Source organism: Dermacentor variabilis, chromosome 1 (genome assembly GCF_050947875.1).
Source record: "Dermacentor variabilis isolate Ectoservices chromosome 1, ASM5094787v1, whole genome shotgun sequence".
Lineage (NCBI taxonomy): Eukaryota > Metazoa > Arthropoda > Arachnida > Ixodida > Ixodidae > Dermacentor > Dermacentor variabilis.
Window position 1 is genome coordinate 253,737,502 of NC_134568.1, and position 20,886 is coordinate 253,758,387.

The 20,886-nt window shown below is 45.6% G+C and overlaps 1 protein-coding gene across 4 annotated transcripts in view; it reads right to left on the reverse strand.

The window, feature by feature from the left end:
• LOC142561297 (uncharacterized) overlaps positions 1 to 430 on the reverse strand; it is a 146,882-nt gene extending 146,452 nt beyond the window's left edge. For 3 of the 4 annotated variants that reach the window (XM_075673442.1, XM_075673439.1, XM_075673436.1), the window contains exon 1: positions 104 to 430. The gene's annotated coding sequence lies outside the window, so the exon portion shown is untranslated. Of the gene's footprint in view, positions 1 to 46; positions 66 to 103 lie in introns of those variants that run through there. The other variant, XM_075673438.1, reaches the window with a different exon arrangement.
• Positions 431 to 20,886: the final 20,456 nt, after the last annotated feature.

Genomic DNA, 20,886 nt, shown 5'->3' on the forward strand with positions numbered 1-20,886 from the left:
CACGAGCGCACGCCCAGCGTATCTCTTCTGCTTTTGCCGTTCTTACTTTTCTGCGGGACTTGGTCACATCAGGGTATCGAGCCCAACTCCTCCTCGACCTCACCTGGCCGCGGCTTGACGCTTCGGAGGCCTTCCTCCTCGGTCACGGCCGCGGTAATCCCTGAGGACGCGGCGTCTGCGATGTCAACACGGCTGCGGTGGTGTCCACGTGCGGAGCTCAACACGGGCGCTCGGAGTAGCCGCTGTGCGTGGGGCGCCCGACGCCAGCGGCGCTCAGCCTGGGCCCGCAGCGGTACACGAAGCCGCGCGCACCGCGCCAAGCGAGCGATATGGGCGCGCTAGCCGCGCCTGATAAACCCACGGGTGGCCGATCACGTTGCGGCGGCAGCAATAGCTGGCGCTTGCCAGCAGCAGGCCACGAGTGCGGCTGTGCCGGGACGCCAGTCGCCGCCGCGCCGCTCGACGCCGCCGCACGGTGACGTCGGGCCACGTGACGCTGGCAGGCGGCTGCCGCTCGTTCGCCGGTGGCATGCTACTCGGCGCGCACGACCACTGTGACACCCAGGGCGCTGGCATCGAGAAAACGGGAGTAGGACTGCATCGGTGTGGAAAGCATCGGGTGTAGGAAAGCATCGGAAAGCACCCGCGATTTCTCGGCTCGCAAAATTCAGCGAGACGTTGCTGTCGTGTGCGCACGCGTAACAAAATTGTCTACCGAATGCAGTTTCAATCGGAACAACTGCAATTTTTTTCTTTTGACATGCAGAGGAGAACTGCGCAATCGGCACACAAACGTGCGTGAACGAGACCGATCGTACGTTCACTCTTCAACGTTTGCTGTAGACTCACCGAAACCATTCTCGGTATCCTTACGCTGGCGTTACAAGGTGTCCATGATCGGTAAAGTGAGCAAAACTCAGACTAAGTCACAAAATGTTTTTTTTTTTTTTACTCTGAGGAACACTAAGGAACAACATTAAGTAAGGCCAGACTGGTGGATTATTCTTTTTCGTCCACAGGCGGAGAGTTTTCCTTCTTCCGTCCGGGGGGGGGGGGGGAGGCAATTTTCCGACCAGCTTTCCGAACTCCATATATATATATATATATATATATATATATATATATATATATATATATATATATATATATCTGTGTGTGTGTGTGTGTGTGTGTGTGTGTGTGTGTGTGTGTGTGTGTGTGTGTGTGTGTGTGTGTGTGTGTAAATTTCTTGCACTTGAAGAAACTTCGTGTGATCGCGAAGAATTGAGCGCTGAAGTGACGCCGTTATATGAGTATATACGACACCTTATAGCAGGAGACAGTGCAATTTCACAGCCTGACTCCTCTCGGTGGTGTAATCTTCCTTCGGGTAATTGTTGCATACTTGGTTCACTAATACTCCTTCGCCTTTCCGGCGAAACTGCAGCCTCTCTCTCTCTCTCTCTCTCTCTCTCTCTCTCTCTCTCTCTCTCTCTCTCTCTTGTGAATCCGACTATAAGCGCTGCTGCGCATGACCGCTGTTGATTCTGATTTCGTGTGAATCCGGCTTGGTCTCATTTCGGTTACTGAGTGAATTATACAGTGTTCCCCAACTATCATGCACCGAGACTTACGGAAAGAGGAATTGCTTTACTCGAAGAACACTATATATATATAGTGCATATTGTTTCCAGTACAGTGGAGTAGCCGCCAGTAATTCTTTCGTTACTGAGATTTAATTCAGTAATTGCAATTCATTATCTAATTCGAGAAGTACTGTCCTAATTTTCAAAATGTCAATGAGGCATTTGTAGGCACCCCAAAATGACATCTAAATGCGGTGTCTCTCAAGGCCGACTGATCACATTGATAATAAAAGCCCCTTGATAACGCGGCCGAAGCGCTGCTCTGACCAAGCACGAAATGCTAAAAGGAATGGAATTGCCATAGAATGTTTAAAAATCCCGGCATTGCTCCCAGCACATCAAAAGAGCGCGCGCGAAGCTATATATCGCGCCAGAAACTTGCTTCAGACCAAAGCCAAACTAAAGTGACCGTTTTATTTTTCATGAAAGTGTACACCTGTTGCAAAAACAGATTCGTGTCAAAAAATAAAAGCGAAATAAACAGACCGGGAAGCGGCTAACGTGTAGAGATAAGGCAAAACCGATGCGCTCAAGAAAGTAAATATACCACTTCTAAATGAGCCGAATTGGAAATCCGGATGTCTGCATCAAATAAAAACAGCAGATTTCAGTGTGCCCTTATTATCTACGAATTCGTAAGCTCCATTAAGCATCAGCCTAGAGGGCATGTCCGAATAGGTCTCCTTTTACAGCTACGCAGTACTGTGCCCGTTTTATCACGTATTCAGTGTCTTTCTTGATGACCGACGCCGGAATTCTATGGCAGACATCCGTTATCCTTGCCTTGAACTAATCTGACGTCCGTCTCGATCATGTAAGCACGACTTTTCACATAACACCAAAGAAAGAAATCGACCGGATAGAGGTCAGGTGGCCTAGCCGGCCAATTTACAGGCCCGCGCCTTCCAATCTATTGCGCATGAAAAGTCGCATCCGGACAGTTTCGTGCTCGGCTGCTGCTGTATGCTGACGCCCCCTCTTGCTGATACCACAGATGTGGAAGCCGTGACAGCGAGACTTCGCTGAGAAACTCATCCACCACTCCTTCAAGGATTTCGTTCACGTAACTCTGTCCAGTTTTTTGAGTGTGTAATCGAAGAAGATGGGACCGATTATAGCACCGGCGTAAATTCCCAACCACACATTGAGCGACCACTGGTACTGGCGCAAACTGCACTTTACCCAATGTAGATTGGAGTCTCTCCAATAGCGTGTATTATGCCAATTTACCTAGGCGTTTCTGCGATAGTTGGCTTCATCTGTGAACATGATTTTGCTCAAAAGGTCCGGAGACTCATTGGCTTTTGTGAGGACCCAATTAGAGAAACCTAGACGATTCTACAGGTCCATATCTTCTAAGCATTGGTGCTGGTTAAGGTGGTAAGGGTGAAAGGCGGTCATTTCGAATCCTCCAAACTGATGACCCGGAAATTGATACCTGGGCGGCCACGTCCCGCCCGATGGCATGAGTGTTTGAGGCCATAAATGCTAGAAAATCGGTGCGTAGGCTAGGACTCAAAGATGGAGTCCTCCACCGCTGCTTCTTGAAGCTGCCCGTTTGTCTGAGGTTATTCATAATTTCTTATGATAGTCGATGCGTTTGGTCTACCGCCACACTTCTATGGCTGATATATATATTTGCGGCCTTTCCCTTGTTACCATTTCCAGATCCCAAGGCAAGGATCATGTTTACCTTCTGCTCATTAGAGAAACACATGGCAACTGGGACGAAACACAATGCACCTTTAAACTTTTGCACTGACGTTGTCAATTCTCTTTTGTGGTGATAGGTTTCGCGGCAAAAAAAAAAATGCGTGCATTTTATCTACGCTAAGACAAAAGCTATCTGAGTTTGTTTCCAACTGACACCAAACGGGACGCGTTACTTCGGCCGGGGCGCGGCAGATAAGGCACTAGCTCGATCACAATTTTTTTCTTTATTTCCTTTATTTCGTTCAGGATAACTCAGAGAGAACCTGTTCGAGGGCGCCGTTTTATGATCCGGGTGGGAGCGCAGTCACGTGGTATTCTCCATATCTCGCGGGGTTGAATTGTTTATCAACCAGAAAAAAATTAGTACGCAATTAGTACGTCGCTGAAAATACCGCAGTTAGCCGTCCCTTAGCTGTGCCTTCACATGCCTCATTGACACCTTGATAATTAGGATAGTACGTATCGTGTGAGATAATTAATTACAACAACCTAATTAAATCTCAGTAACGAAAACAATTACTGGAAGCTACTCCACCGTACTGTGAACAACATGCACTAGGTTTTCTATTGCTATTGCTATTACTATTGCTCTTTTTTTTTTTAATCTTGGTGCGTGATAGGTAATTGGGACACTCTAGATATATTCACGACCTTTGCATGCACCTGACGATGAATCCATCCCTAATAAACGTTGTAAATTATTAGAAATATTTTTTAATGAGTCGTTAGCATTGCTTACTGGAAAGAGAGGCAATACTGGGACACACAACATTCACGTGCATTTCACACACCATTCATAAGATACTGCTGAAGGGGTCACTCAAATCTATAGGTCTTTTCACGGTCAAAAAAGCGCGCAAGACAATTTGAAGCACGGTGAACATATAGCAACATATTCATTCTCTAGACATAGGCTATTTATACCTTTAGAAATAATTTTTGATTGGCTACCTCCATCTCTTTCAAAAATATAATAAACTTTGTCCTGTGTGTATATATACTTAAGTATATAGTGTGTGTGCATGCTGTTTACAGTGGAAATTTAGAACAATGTTGAAGTGAAAAAATACGGATGAGGCAGCCGCCGCTAGTGCTTCTAATGCGCGTGTCCTCCTGTTGTCATGATTTGGAGAAATAAAGCGAAAGTATGAATTAAAAGCACCCCACGTCCGCGCCAACAATGATGCAGTAACCTATTAGCCCCAGTAAAGTTTCAAATTGAAAGGTCGAGGAAAGTCAGAAGAAACCTCAAATTATGTGGGTGACAAAGCTGCGGTAATGGAACTTTAGGTGTGTGTGTGTTTGAGGGGGGGGGGGAGAGGCTTCGGCATCGCCCGGGGAACTCCGGAGGGGGCTCGGGCCCCGGAGTCTCCCCCCGTAAAAAAATTAAATTATGGGGTTTTACGTGCCAAAACCACTTTCTGATTATGAGGCACACGCCGTAGTGGAGGACTCCGGAAATTTTGACCACCTGGGGTTCTTTAACGTGCACCTAAATCTAAGTACACGAGTGCTTTCTCCTCCATCGAAATGCGGCCGCCGTGGCCGGGATTCGATCCCGCGACCTTGTGCTCAGCAGCCTAACACCATAGCCACTAAGCAACCACGGCGGGTTCCCCCCCCCCCCCCCCCCCGTAGTCGGCGCCTATGTTTTCGTCTATTTTCATTCATTTCGCGGAATACAAGCAGAATAATACAGCGAAGAAATGCCAAGCTTCCATTCCTTGAATTTCGCGCCCATAACCTCCGTATCGGTATGTCAGCGTCAATGTCAATGTAATTTTGCATATTAGGGCTGTACGTAACACCTATTTAAATAAAGTGATGGCTTCCGTGCGGATGAAACTATTTTAGCAACCTCATGATGGAAGTACCCGGTACATTTTTTTTGCATTCATAATTATTAAATAATTAGTAACAATTAATCAATAAACTTTTTAAATAAATACTTTATGGTCGCAGTGTCAATACGAGGGGAATGAATTCGTGAATCCCAACGCCGAGGCTGTGCTTATTGTTACTCATGCCGCTAATCACAAGGACTGGGATGCAAGAAAATCCCTAAAATGGCGTTCGCTACGCGAACAATATACAGTCAACCAACCGCCCTACCGGTTTAACGCCTGCCTTCCTGAATTTCGGTCGGGAGATTCTGTTTCCACTGGCCAACGCATTTGTGCATGCTGTCACAACCATCTCTAGAAGAGCTGAAGTTTCGCAGCTGCTCATCGAAAACGATCACTGTTGATGCTGCTAGCGAACAGTTGGACCACGCTATATGTATGGGTTGCAGGCAGGCAGGGGCGTAGCCAGGGGGGAGGGCTTATGGGGCTTCAACCCCCCGCCCCCCCTCCCCGAAATGTTTCCGTGCTGTCCATGCAACGCCGACGAAAGCAACCCTCGGCGCCGGAAATCATTCTGGATTTTGTCTAGAATGTCTTTTTGACGCTCGAAAAGACATTTAACCGCGACGATAGCGAACTCGGGCTGGATTTCGCGGCAACGCCCATGCACCGAGAGTCACATAACGCCAAGCAGCCCCATCCGACCACAAAGTTTCAAGGGCGTTTTGATGGTGAGCGGGCTCGCCGCGGCATCTCGCTGAGGCCGCGGAATCTATGTAGCGCATGGATGACAATGCCGAAAATTTATGGGTATAAATCTCATGAACGCTTGATGTGAAAGGTGCGTTGACATTTCCAAAACTGTGCTTTAGATTCTCAATTGCGGTACTTTGTGGGTTTAATGTTGTTATGAACATTTGACGCCAAAGGTCCATTGACTTTTCTAAAGTCTTACATCGGAACACACAACGAGACAAGTCAAATCAACACACTAGCAGACAAGTTGACAAAGCACGCCGCGAGGTTCAATGAGACGAAGCGTTGTGGTGGTTCATTTGTGCCGCGATGTCACATAAAAAGAATATCAACATTTTTTTACCTCCGCGAAAACATCCATGTCAAAACACTAAAGCCTGGCAAGCTAGCTACGTTCTTATTTATTTTTGCTACTTTGACTTTTATTCGCGAGGACACATTGAGCCTCTTCAATTTCTTTCTTTCTTTCTTTTCTTTTTTTTTTTTTTTTTTTTTTTTTTTTTTGTTCTCGCTACCATACCCGCGGGCTGCCAGAGCCAGCCACAGCGCATACGTTTTTCTCGCGTGGCCCCGACCACCGCGCGGCGCACTTCGGCGAGCGTTCGGTTTTCTCTGGCCGAGTGGATTTTCGCCTGGCAGAGTTTTGGACACTTTCTGGCTAGCAGACGAGATAAAGAAACAATGGTAGCTCGCCGCCATCACTGTGGAGACTCGACAGATTGCACCGCGTTCGGTTTTGCAGAACTTCTCCGGAAAGTCTTGTCTCGCCGGTGTAGGATACCGAGCAGTATGCGTATGGTTGGTTCTCAGTGGACCAAGCGTCTCATGTTTTCTTCGATATTCCTTCCGTAGCCACATTAGGTGCCCAAAGTAGGCATTCGATTGTCGCCAACATACTTTCCTATGCGTTTTTTTTTTTCATTTCTGTGCCCCCGCCCCACAGAAGAAAAAAAAATACATTGTTGCGGCGCAGCGAATTGTCGCATCGTGAAAGTTGGATTTTGTTACTTCTTCTTTTGTGGAAAGTAATGAGCCACGGGACGCTTCAGTTGCCAGATACCCTTATAACATTATTGCGATAGCAATTATATGGACACTCCACGCGCATTCCTGCCGTCGCCGTCGCCCTCGTGTTTGTGTAAAGTCCAAGGGTGATAACATCGTGGCCGCGTGCCGCATGCTGTGTGTGCGAGTGAAAGCGTAGGGGGGGGGGGGGGGAGGAGTTGGAATGGCTGAGCCGACGATGTTGGCTCAGTCGTGTGTGCGCAAAGGAAAAAAGCGGGGAGCAAGCGCGCCGCCTTCCGTCGCGCGCGATACATCGGGAGGAGGGGGGTGAGTGGATGGAATGTGGGCGGAATCTAGGATTCTGTGAATCTGTGATCGCGCAACATGTTTATTTGCCTTGTTTGACGCATTATATACAGCGACTTTTTCTTAGATACGTAGATTTATTGGAGACTTATACGTAAATTTAAATATCTTGTTGTGAAGCTTCGTGTATACGTGCAGTGAACTTTGTTTCCAGTCACACTTTTTGCCCTTTATCAAGCTGTATCTTCGCATTTGTATATGCCATTGTATCTTCGCATTTCTAATGCACGAGTGCGAGTCGCAATAACGGTTCAGTTCATTATTTGCGAGGCGTGCACGTAGCAGAGTGGCATCTCTCATTTACAAAAGCGGTACGCATGTGTAATGATAAATGTTCTTTAACGCTCTCATACACTGGGTTGAACATGGTTACCTGACATAATGGACACCCCAAAAGCTGAACAGCGTGGTGTCGCGAATTTTTTGACAGCTAAAGGTGTTTCCCAAAAAGAAATTAATCGCCGTATGGCTGCCGTGTACGTTGAACATTGCATTTCATTGGCCACTGTAAAGCGTGGGAGCAAACGGTTCAAAGAAGAATGGGAAAGTTGCCAAGATATTCCAAGACCGACCCAATGCCATCGTGCAATCACATACCGCACAATTTCAAAGGTTGATGAGCTGATGAGACAAGAATGGAGGACAAGCATCGATGAACTGGCAGAGCGTGTGAAAATCAGTCACGGCTCGGTTCACGCCATAATTCATGAGCACCTCGGTTATTGGCTCTTGTGTGCGTAATTGATGCCCAAGATTTTGATCCACCGCCAGAAGACGCAGAAGTTTGGCGCTGCTTTGACTAATCTGATCCGGTATCACAATGAGGATGAGGATTTCTTGTTTGCTATTGTGATCGGGGACGAACCGTGGTGCCACTACTACGACTCTGAAACACGACGGCAAAGCTTACAGTGGAAACATTCGAATTTACCAGGCCAAAGAACGCAAAGGCCGTCATTTTCGCCGGAAAGGTGTTGTTGACTTTTTTTTTCGATCGTAAGGGGCCATTACTGATAGAATTTGCTCAATCTTGAGAGACTATCAATTGTTTCCGATATGGTGAAACGCCGGAACCACTGCGTGTGGCAATCAAGAACAAACTACGTGGAAAATTGACGAATTGGGTCATCTTGTTTCACGACAATGCCCGTCCCCACATCGCTGATGTGGTTAATACAAAACCGACAAAGTTCAAGTGGGAAACCCTGCAACATCCGTCATACAGCTCAGACCTGTCCCCTTGCGACTTCCACATTCTGGGGCAACGGAAAAACAGCTCAACGGAACTAGATTCGTGCCGGACGATGACGTGAAAGAGTCAGTTACAGACTTTTTGAAGCAGCTACCTAAGGAGTTTCATGAGACGGGAAACACGCGACTCGTTAGTCAATGGGGCAAATGTCTAAATTCTCATGAAGACTACTTTTGAATAAAGTACCCCGTTTGTCATATATTCGCATTGGCTCACATTCATTTGACTCGCCCTCGTATAGCTTGCAGAACTGCTTTTCATACGTGCTCTCTTTGCGACTATAATTTCGGTGCGATTACTCACGATTGGTGACAACTGCTCCTGCGTAATGCATTGGAACAAATGACAGCGTCATGGAGATTTTTCACTGGCCATTGCATATATACAAGAATGTAAACATGGTTCTTGAATGACTAAGTTTCATTAACATATTTGTCCTCAACTTGTTCATTTCATGGTCTTTTCATTTTTCAAATCAGCGGCATGCGCTGCTTTCGTAGTTTCGAACTGATGTAGTTCTAAAGTTCGTGTGATATTTCTTTACTTATTAAATAGACAAAAACATGGAAGCATTGATATCAGTTACTTTGGGCAGAATTTTTGGCACATATGAGAATATTCTTTTATGAAAAAATACACATTTTACTTGTTTGGACAGTGCGTAGCGTTCAAGAATTCGTTTACAGCATTTTTTACAATGGTAATGCAGTTATTATTCATGTATTTGATCCCCCGACAAATTGTTTAAGAGGAAGCGTTAGCTGGGGGGGCTCAATCCGACGCGGCATATTCAAATACATGTAAAACGCAGAAATGCTTTTCTGAGATAGTCCTGCTAATCACTTTTAATGAAATTTGTTGCATTTGAGAGAGAAGGTAAATTATAGCGTCTGTTGGAAACGGAATTTCGATTTACGGCCTGAATTTTGTATGAAATATTTTGAAAAATTTTAAATTTCGAAAAAATAGAAGCACGACGTTTACACAATAATAGCTATGTACCAAGAACAGATATCTCGGTTCTGTAAACGGCAACTGTTAGGAATGTCAATGCGGACAAATTTGGTGTGTCAATTTGTATCGTGCCTGAATTGGTTACTTTGTGTAGAAGGGTTCTGCAAAAGTCGTATTTCCATAATACTATTTTTTTGAGAATCATGTTAAACATATCTATTTTGTCCGCTGTAGATGTACTATTAGGTGCAATTCACAGAATTGTGCTATCATTTTTCATTGTTGAGTTACTGACTTTTAAACTTCATAGTTCCGTTTTCTGAAAATTTGCGATTTTGGCCAATTTTTAATATAGAATTGACCGCCTAAATGAAAAATTCGAAACCAACAGTCACTATAATTTAAGTTTTTCTTTTATATTCAACAAACATCGTCAAATTTGGTGCAGTTGTTGCGAGGAAAAACGAATTACCCTTCTACATGTATTTAAATAACAGCACCCGAGCTAAAGCTTCCTCTTAAGGAGGAGGCCGAGCTGCAACATGAGCCCCCCCCCCTTCCCCCCCCAACGAAATTTCTGGCTACGCCACTGGTTGCAGGGGACACCTTTGTAGCTCATCTCGCCTTGGCGTTCAGTTCGAGGTCGGCGGCTTGGTATTACAGCGAACATGCCCTTTGAGTGCGATGTTCGGCGTAACATTGAGATAGGAAGACAGCGGTGTGGATTATATAGAGCAAGCTGGGGTAGCTGATACTCTAGTTAACATTAAGAGAGGGAAAAAATGGAGTTGGACAGGACATGTAATGCGTAGAGTAGATAACCGATCGTCTACTGAAGTTGCAGAATGGGTGCCAATCGAAGGGAAGCGCAGCCGAGGACGGCAAAAAATTAGGTGGTGCGATGAAGTTAGGAAATATGCAGGCATATAAGATTTCATCAACTGGCGCAGAACAGGCGTAATTCGAGATCACTGGGAGATTGAGATCATTGGAGATGCCTTCGTCTTGCAGTGGGCATAAATGGGCTGATGATGGTGGTGATGATGATCCTTTGAGTAACGCATCCAGTGGCTTTTGGGTATCTGTCCGCGGTGGAATACGCCTGCATAACTCACATACTGTGTGGTCCCTCCTATCACTTGAGTTGCGTCACATCGCGTGCTCCCGTTGGGCCTGCGCACGTAGTGTAATTATAGTTGCGCACTGAGACGGGGCTGCCTTTGGTGACCGAGCTTCACCATTGAATAACAAAAGCTCACATCGACTGCGCAATTTTACTCTTGCAGAATGCACGCTATCTACAACTGTGAAACCGCCCACCTGATATGCAGATATATACAAACCACAAATTGCCTGCAATGTAGCGAAGAAAGGCATAGAATAAATTCATTGTATTATGGCTAGTATAATCTACGGGTTGTAAGATGGTGGCGCAAGACAGGAGTCATTGGAAATCTGTAGGAGAGGTCTTCGTTCTGCAGTGGACTACAGTTCTAGCCACTGTAAGTGGAGATAAGTAGGATGATTATGATGATGAATCTACATGTAAGGATTAAATATGCAATAAACTTTATCTGTACGTATGAAAAGGGAAATGAAAGCGAAAAAATATATATATATATATATATATATATATATATATATATATATATATATATATATATATATATATATATATATATATATATATATATATATATATATATATATATATATATGTACATTCGCACACGGAATGCGAAGGTTGTGGGTTCGGTCCCCACCTGCGGCAAGTTGTTTTTTCATCCACTTTCATTTACATTAATTTATCGTTTCTTTATTTCATTCATTAATCACAAGTAATTTCCCCTATGTTGCCCTTGGTGTCAATGTTTGTTGACTTCTCATGATATGACTAATAAAAAAATCGGGCCCCTCGGTTAATCCCCTTCCATCTCGTTCTCCTTCACGATTTCATACGGCGTCACACCAGTAGACGTCTGCAGCGTCTGCAATATATATATATATATATATATATATATATATATATATATATATATATATATATATATATATATACACCTTCTTCCGCAAGCGGGATAGCCGAAAGTGGACGTGGAGGAGCCCGAACGGCGAGGCTAGAAATGAAATAGACTTCATACTCTGCCCTGAACCCTGGCATCATACAAGATGTGGACGTGCTCAGCAAGGTGCGCTGCAGTGACCATAGGATGGTAAGAACTCGAATTAGCCTAGACCTGAGGATGGAACGGAAGAAACTGGTACATAAAAAACATATCAATGAGTTAGCGGTAAGAGGGAAAATAGAGGAATTCCAGATCAAGCTACAGAAGAGGTATTCGGCTTTAACTCGGGAAGAGGACCTTAGTGTTGGAGCAATGAATGACAATCTTGTGGGCATCATTAAGGAGTGTGCAATAGAAGTCGGTGGTGACTCCGTTAGACAGGATACCAGTAAGCTATAGCAGGAGACGAGAGGTCTCATCAAGAAACGCCAATGTCTGAAAGCCTCTAACCCTACAGCTAGAATAGAACTGGCAGAACTTTCGAAGTTAATCAACAAGCGTAAGACAGCTGACATAAGGTACTATAATATGGATAGAATTGAGTATGCTCTCAGGAACGGAGGAAGCCCAAAAGCAGTGAAGAAGAAACTAGGAATTGGCAAGAATCAGATGTGTGCGTTAAGAGACAAAGCCGGCAATATCGTTACTAATATGGATGAGATAGTTCAAGTGGCTGAGGAGTTCTATAGAGATTTCTACAGTACCAGTGGCACCCACGACGATAATGGAAGAGAGAATAGTCTAGAGGAATTCGAAATCCCACAGGTAACATCGGGAGAAGTAAAGAAAGCCTTGGGAGCTATGCAAAGGGGGAAGGCAGCTGGGGAGGATCAGGTAACAGCAGATTTGTTGAAGGATGGTGGGCAGATTGTTCTGGAGAAACTGACCACCCTGTATACGCAATGCCTCATGACTTCGAGCGTACCGGAATCTTGGAAAAACGCTAACATGATCCCAATCCATAAGAAAGGGGACGCCAAAGACTTGAAAAATTATAGACCGATCAGCTTACTGTCCGTTGCCTTCAAAGTATTTACTACGGTAATGGCAAATAGAATCAGGAACACCTTAGACTTCCCTCAACCAACCAACCAGGCAGGATTCCGTAAAGCCTACTCAACAATAGACCGCATTCATACTATCAATCAGGTGATAGAAAAATGTGCGGAATAAAACCAACCTTTATACATTTTAAAACTCATAGTGCGCAAACAAACAGGGACTTGATCGCGCAGATCTGTGTGTATTATATGCGCTATAGGCGTGCTCTGTTTGACTAGATCGCGCAGATCTGTGGGTATTCAAGCAGGTGGTTCTTCAAAAATAAAACCAGTTGTTAGAGAGCGCTCGTCCTTGTGTTTCTTCTATTCTTCGTCCCTGTTTGTTTGCGCACAATAAGTTTTAATATAAATTTGTTCCAACAAGGCCGACTCGCAGTCAACCTTTATATATAGCTTTCATTGATTACGAGAAAGCGTTTGATTCAGTCGAAACCTCAGCAGTCATGGAGGCATCGCGGAATCAGGGTGTAGACGAGCCGTATGTAAAAATACTAAAAGATATCTATAGCGGCTCCACAGCCACCGTAGTACTCCATAAAGAAAGCAACAAAATCCCAATAAAGAAAGGCGTCAGGCAGGGAGATACAATCTCTCCAATGCTATTCACAGCGTGTTTACAGGAGGTATTCAGAGACCTGGATTGGGAAGAATTGGGGATAAGAGTTAATGGAGAATACCTTAGTAACTTGCGATTCGCTGATGATATTGCCTTGCTTAGTAACTCAGGGGACCAACTGCAATGCATGCTCACTGACCTGGAGAGGCAAAGCCGAAGGGTGGCTCTAAAAATTAATCTGCAGAAAACTAAAGTAATGTTTAACAGTCTCGGAAGAGAACAGCAGTTTACGATAGGTAGTGAGGCACTGGAAGTGGTAAGGGAATACATCTACTTAGGACAGGTAGTGACTGCGGATCCGGATCATGAGACTGAAATAATCAGAAGAATAAGAATGGGCTGGGGTGCGTTTGGCAGGCAGTATCAAATCATGAACAGCAGGTAGCCTATATCCCTCAAGAGAAAAGTTTATAACCAGCTGTGTCTTACCAGTACTCACGTACGGGGCAGAAACCTGGAGGCTTACGAAAAGGGTTCTACTTAAATTGAGGACGACGCAACGAGCTATGGAAAGAAGAATGATAGGTGTAACGTTAAGGGATAAGAAAAGAGCTGATTGGGTGAGGGAACAAACGCGAGTTAATGATAGTTGAAATCAAGAAAAATAAATGGGCATGGGCAGGACACGTAATGAGGAGGGAAGATAACCGATGGTCATTAAGAGTTACGGAATGGATTCCAAGGGAAGGGAAGCGTAGCAGAGGGCGGCAGAAAGTTAGGTGCGCGGATGAGATTAAGAAGTTTGCAGGGACAACATGGCCACAATTAGTATAAGACCTGGGTAGTTGGAGGAGTATGGGAGAGGCCTTTTCCCTCCAGTGGGCGTAACCAGGCTGATGATGATCTTATATATATATATATATATATATATATATATATATATATATATATATATATATAGGATGTTTCAGCGAACACTTTCAAAAATCTTTAAAAGTTGCCTGTGGCAGATATCACAATTCTAGTTCATGAGCTGGTCTACTCGAGGCGGCGGACAATACTTGCAACAAAAAAATTGAGATCCAAACTCGACTAATTAATAAAAAATCACTAATTAAGTTTCTAAACAAGTACATTATGGCCCATATTGCAACTTTATATTTGCTAAAATTATAGCCACGGAGTTCCCAAGGCGGATGCACTTGGAACGAATCTTCAAGATGGCGCCAGATTCGATATATAAGTTCCCGAACTTAGCGGAAGAATGCATTGGCGTTCCAGTTAATTTGTTAACAAAACGTCATTTCATGCACTGAAGCACACACACAAAAAAAAATTAAATTATGGGGTTTTACGTGCCAAAACCACTTTCTGATTATGTGGAACGCCGTAGTGGGGGACTCCGGAAATTTTGACCACCTGGGGTTCTTTAACGTGCACCTAATACAGGGGTATTTTCACATTTCGCCCCCATCGGAATGCGGCCGCCGTGGCCGGATCCCGCGATCTCGCGCTCAGCAGCCCAACACCATAGCCACTGAGCAACCACGGCGGGTAGAAGCACACAAGTAACTGGAACGCCAAGCATTTCTCCGCAAAGTTCGGGAATTTATATCTCGAAACTGGTGTCGTCCTGAGAATTCGTTCCAAGTGGATCCGCATTGCCAAGTCCACTGCTAGAATTTGTAAATTGCAATATGGGTCATAAGATAATTAGCTAAAAAGTTAATTAGTGAATTCTTGTCAATTAGTCTTTATATATATATATATATATATATATATATATATATATATATATATATATATATATATATATATATATATATATATATATATATATATTGCAAGCATTTATGCGGACTTCATCTGCATCTGTACAAAGTCATCATCATTCATCAGCTCGTGTTCGTTTTTGCATCGGCGCCATTTTTCCTTCTTGGAATAAAGCGTCGTCACGACCGTGGTGTTTCAAGTGGTGGAGGCGCTTTAAGATCCCTTCGACCTCAATCCACTTCAATATCTCTCCTGGAGCTACGTTCGGGACGCCGCTTACGCCAAGAGGCCGCCATGTCGCAAGAACAGACCGTAGCGTCCATGATCTCAGTTCAAGTGCCAGCCACCACCACTCCCATCCCTGCCAACAACCGGTATCGCGATCCTGAAATCTTCTCTGGCTTGCCTGGTGAGGACGTTGAAGACTGGCTCGACAACTACGATCGTGTCAGCGAATACAACAACTGGAACGAGACATCGAGGTTAAACAACGTGCCGTTTTACGTCTCTCAAGTAGCCAAGACATGGTTCCTGAATCATGAGAGAGACTTCTGTGATTGGTCGTCTTTCAGGGAGCAGCTACGGCGGATTTTCGGCACACCCACGGTTCGTTCGGAAGTTGCGAAAAAGAGGCTGTCTGAGCGCGTCCAGCATTATGGCGAGTCGTATACCTCGTACATTGAGGACATCCTCGCGCTTTGCCACCGTGTCGACAGTGCCATGCCAGAACCTGATCGCGTGTGACACCTTCTTAAGGGTATCGGATCTACTGCCTTCAACGCACTCGCCGCTCAAAACCCTTCGACGGTGTCGGACGTCGTCTCCGTGTGTCAGCGCCTCGACGCCCTGCAGTCAATCCGCTTGCAAACGGACTTTTCCGACAACCACCTGGCAAACAGTATTGAGCTCCGGTCTATCATTCGAGCCACAATTCGTGAGGAATTGCAAGCGCATGGCTCAACCCCTTGCAGCAGCGCTCACGTCCAACCTGCTTCTACTGACCTACGCGGTATTATTAAGCAGGAATTGGCCTCCCTGCACAACGCCCAGCATACCAACGCTTCTCCTTGCCCACAACCGGCTTCTTACGCCCAGATTGCTGCAATGCCAGCCGCGCCGTCTCCAATCACACCACCTGCGCCTGTTCACGATCACCTGGCACCTTTAGTCACCCGAGCTCCGAACCCGCCTTACTACCCTGCCTGGCGTTCGTCGAGGCCTATCTGCTACTACTGCGGCTTTCGAGGACATATCTCCCGGTTTTGCCGACGCCGCCAGCAAGACGAACGTCGTGGTTACGCGGCCTTTGAACGCGATGAGCCACCTCCTCGCGTTTACCGCACTTATGACGAAAATCCTCCCGTTCGCCGACCTCCATCTCCGGCCAACTTCTCCAACACCGCACTCAGCACACGTGCCTCGAGACGCCGCTCCCCATCGCAGCTCCGACGTTCTGTTTCGCCACTTCGACCTGTCTCCCAACTCCATGTCCAGCGACCGGAAAACTAACCAGTGCAGTTTTTGGAGGGAAAACTGTATCGCCGCGAAGTGCTTCAAGTCCTCCTGAACGTCCTTCGAACATGTTATTGGCGTCTGTGGAGGGTGTGCCTTTGTTAGCTCTGATTGACACGGGAGCTACTATATCTGTTATGCGTGCGGACCTGTGCTCTCGTCTGCGGAAAGTGAAGACGCCTTATATTGGATCATCCCTGATTGGGGCTAATGGAGCAATCATTCGACCATCAGCCCAATGTACAGCACGCGTCTTCATTGATGGTATCCGTCATCACATTAAGTTCGCAATTTTATTCCCGTGCGCTCATGAACTAATTTTAGGTTGGGACTTTCTCTCGTCAGCGTCCGCTTTAACCTCTTGCCGTCAACGTGTACTCCATATGACCGAGAGAGTTCATTGCAGCGGGAGTGCCGATGAGCCACGACTGCGTTTTCTCACTGCTGCCGATTCTGTACTGCCTCCCGGCAACGAGCAACTCATAAGTCTCTATTCTACAGACATCAACGATGGCGACGTGTTCATCACTCCTTACGGTCGCTGTCTTGCCCGTGGGATTCTCTTCGCTTCCTGCCTGGTGCGGTTCAAAGAAAGCTCTGCGTTAATCATCGCTTTAAACGCGACCACTGAGACAATCCTCCTACCTCAAGGCTTCGCAGTGACCTGTTATGTGGATACCCAACCAGTCTCCCTGCTTCCTCTTGCCACCTCGCAAGCTCTTCCTCAACAGGACAAATCTGCTTCATCTGCCTTTGCTTCCGTGATAAGTCCTGACCTTACTGCTGCTCAACATGAAGCGTTGCTAAAGTTGCTTACGAAGCACCAGGCCTCCTTTGATATGGATACTTCGTCACTCGGACAGACTTCCGTTGCCTTCCATCGTATCGACACCGATGGCCAGACTATTGTACGCCGTCGTCCCTACCGAGTCTCTTTGGCCGAACGCAAAATCATCGAGGAGAACGTCGCCGATATGCTGAAAAGAAACGTCATACGTCCCTCCGCCAGTTCTTGGTCATCACCCGTCGTTTTAGTGCAGAAGATGGATCGGTACGATTTTGTGTTGACTACCGTGCGCTCCGGACTACCGGAGTGACTACCGGAGTGACTACCGTGTTGACTCCGGACAGGCCGCCATTGGAATCTGAACCTGGCAACGTTTAACGTTAGAACGCTATCTAGTGAGGCGAGTCTAGCAGTGTTATTGGAGGAATTAGAGGGTAGTAAATGGGATATAATAGGGCTCAGTGAGGTTAGGAGGACAAAAGAAGCATATACAGTGCTAAAAAGCGGGCATGTACTGTGTTACCGGGGCTTAGCGGAGAGACGAGAACTAGGAGTCGGATTCCTGATTAATAAGGAAATAGCTGGTAACATACAGGAATTATATAGCATTAACGAGAGGGTGGCAGGTCTTGTTGTGAAACTTAATAAGAGGTACAAATTGAAGGGGGTACAAGTCTATGCCCCTACATGCAGTCATGATGACCAGGAAGTCGAAAGCTTTTATGAAGACGTGGAATCGGCGATGGGTAAAGTCAAAACAAAATACACTCTACTGATGGGCGACTTCAATGCCAGGGTAGGCAAGAAGCAGGCTGGAGACATGTCAGTGGGCGAATATGGCATAGGCTCTAGGAAGAGCAGAGGAGAATTATTAGTAGAGTTTGCAGAACAGAATAATATGCGGATAATGAACACCTTTTTCCGCAAGCGGGTTAGTCGAAAGTGGACGTGGAGGAGCCCGAATGGTGAGACTAGAAATGAAATCGACTTCATACCCTGCGCGAACCCTGGCATCATACAAGATGTAGACGTGCTCGGCAAGGTACGCTGCAGTGACCATAGGATGGTAAGAACTCGAATTAGCCTAGACTTGAGGAGGGAACGGAAGAAACTGGTACACAAGAAGCTAATCAATGAGTTAGCGGTAAGAGGGAAACTAGAGGAATTCCGGATCAAGCTACAGAACAGGTATTCGGCTTTAACTCAGGAAGAGGACCTTAGTGTTGAAGCAATGAACGACAATCTTACGGACATCATTAAGGAGCGTGAAATAGAAGTCGGTGGTAACTCCGTTAGACAGGATACCAGTAAGCTATAGCAGGAGACGAGAGGTCTCATCAAGAAACGCCAATGTCTGAAAGCCTCTAACCCTACAGCTAGAATAGAACTGGCAGAACTTTCGAAGTTAATCAACAAGCGTAAGACAGCTGACATAAGGAACTATAATATGGATAGAATTGAACATTCTCTCAAGAACGGAGGAAGCCTAAAAGCAGTGAAAAAGAAACGAAGAATAGGCAAGAATCAGATGTATGCATTAAGAGACAAAGCCGGCAATATCGTTACTAATATAGATGAGGTAGTTCAAGTGGCTGAGGAGTTCTATAGAGATGTATACAGTACCAGTGGCACCCACGACGATAATGTGAGAGAGAATAGCCTAGAAGAATTTGAAATCCCATAAGTAACGCCGGAAGAAGTAAAGAACGCCTTGGGAGCTAAGCAAAGGGGGAAGGCAGCTGGGGAGGATAAGGTAACAGCAGATTTGTTGAAGGATGGTGGGCACATTGTTCTAGAAAAACTAGCCACCCTATATACGCAATGCCTCATGACCTCGAGCGTACCGGAATCTTGGAAGAACGCTAACATAATCCTAATCCATAAGAAAGGGGACTAGACCGATAGACCGATCAGCTTACTGTCCGTTGCCTACAAAGTATTTAGTAAGGTAATCGCATATAGAATCAGGAACACCTTAGACTTCTGTCAGCCAAAGGACCAGGCAGGATTCCGTAAAGGCTACTCAACAAGATACCATATTCACACTATCAATCAGGTGATAGGGAAATGTGCGGAATATAACCAACCCTTATATATAGCTTTCATTGATTACGAAAAAGCGTTTGATTCAGTCGAAACCTCAGCAGTCATGGAGGCATTAGGGAATCAGGGTGTAGAGGAGCCATAAGTAAAAATACTGAAAGATATCTATAGCGGCTCCACAGCCATCGTAGTCATCCATAAACAAAGCAACAAAATCCCAATAAAGAAAGGCGTCAGACAGGGAGATACGATCTCTCCAATGCTATTCACACCGTGTTTACAGGAGGTATTCAGAGACCTGGAGGGGAAGAATTGGAGATAAAAGTTGATGGAGAATACCTTAGCAACTTGCGATTCGCTGATGATATTGCCTTGCTTAGTAACTCAGGAGACCAATTGCAATGCATGCTCACTGACCTGGAGAGGCAAAGCAGAAGGGTGGGTCTGAAAATTAATCTGCAGAAAACTAAAGTAATCCTTAACAGTCTCGCAAGAGAACAGCAATTTACAATAGGTAACGAGGCACTGGAAGTGGTAAGCGAATACATCTACTTAGGGCAGGTAGTGACGGCGGATCCGGATCATGAGACGGAAATAAACAGAAGAATAAGAATGGGCTGGGGTGCGTTTGGCAGGCATTCTCAAATCATGAACAGCAGGTTGCCACTATCCCTCAAAAGGAAAGTGTATAACAGCTGTGTGTTACCAGTACTCACATATGGTGCAGAAACCTGGAGGCTTACGAAAAGGGTTCTGCTGAAATTGAGGACGACGCAACGAGCTATGGAAAGAAGAATGATGGGTGTGACGTTAAGGGATAAGAAAAGAGCAGATTGGGTGAGGCAACAAACGCGGGTAAACATCTTAGTTGAAATCAAGAAAAAGAAATGGGCATGGGCCGGACATGTAATGAGGAGGGAAGATAACCGATGGTCACTAAGGGTTACGGACTGGATTCCAAGGGAAGGGATGCGTAGCAGGGGGCGGCAGAAAGTTAGGTGGGCGGATGACATTAAGACGTTTGCAGGGACAACATGGCCGCAATTAGTACATGACCGGGGTAGTTGGAGAAGTATGGGAGAGGCCTTTGCCCTGCAGTGGGCGTAACTAGGCTGATGATGATGATGATGATGATGATGATGATGATGATGATGATGATGATGATGATGATGATGACCGTGCGCTAAACAAGATCACCCGTAAGGATGTATATCCGATGCCCCGTATCGATGACGCCCTTGATTCGTTGCAAGGCGCGCAATACTGTTCCAGCCTTGATCTTCGCTCCGGATATTGGCAAATTCCAATGCACGAAGCGGACAAAGAAAAGACCGCCTTTTCTACTCCGGATGGTCTTTACGAGTTTAATGTAATGCCTTTTGGTCTATGCAATGCTCCCGCAACATTTGAAAGAATGATCGACACTCTTCTTCGCGGCCTCAAGTGGAAAACTTGTCTATGTTACCTCGACGACATCCTCGTGTTTTCCTCGACTTTCACTGACCATCTGCAACGCTTAGATGAAGTGCTCACATGCCTTTCTTATGCCGGACTTCAACTAAACACGAGGAAG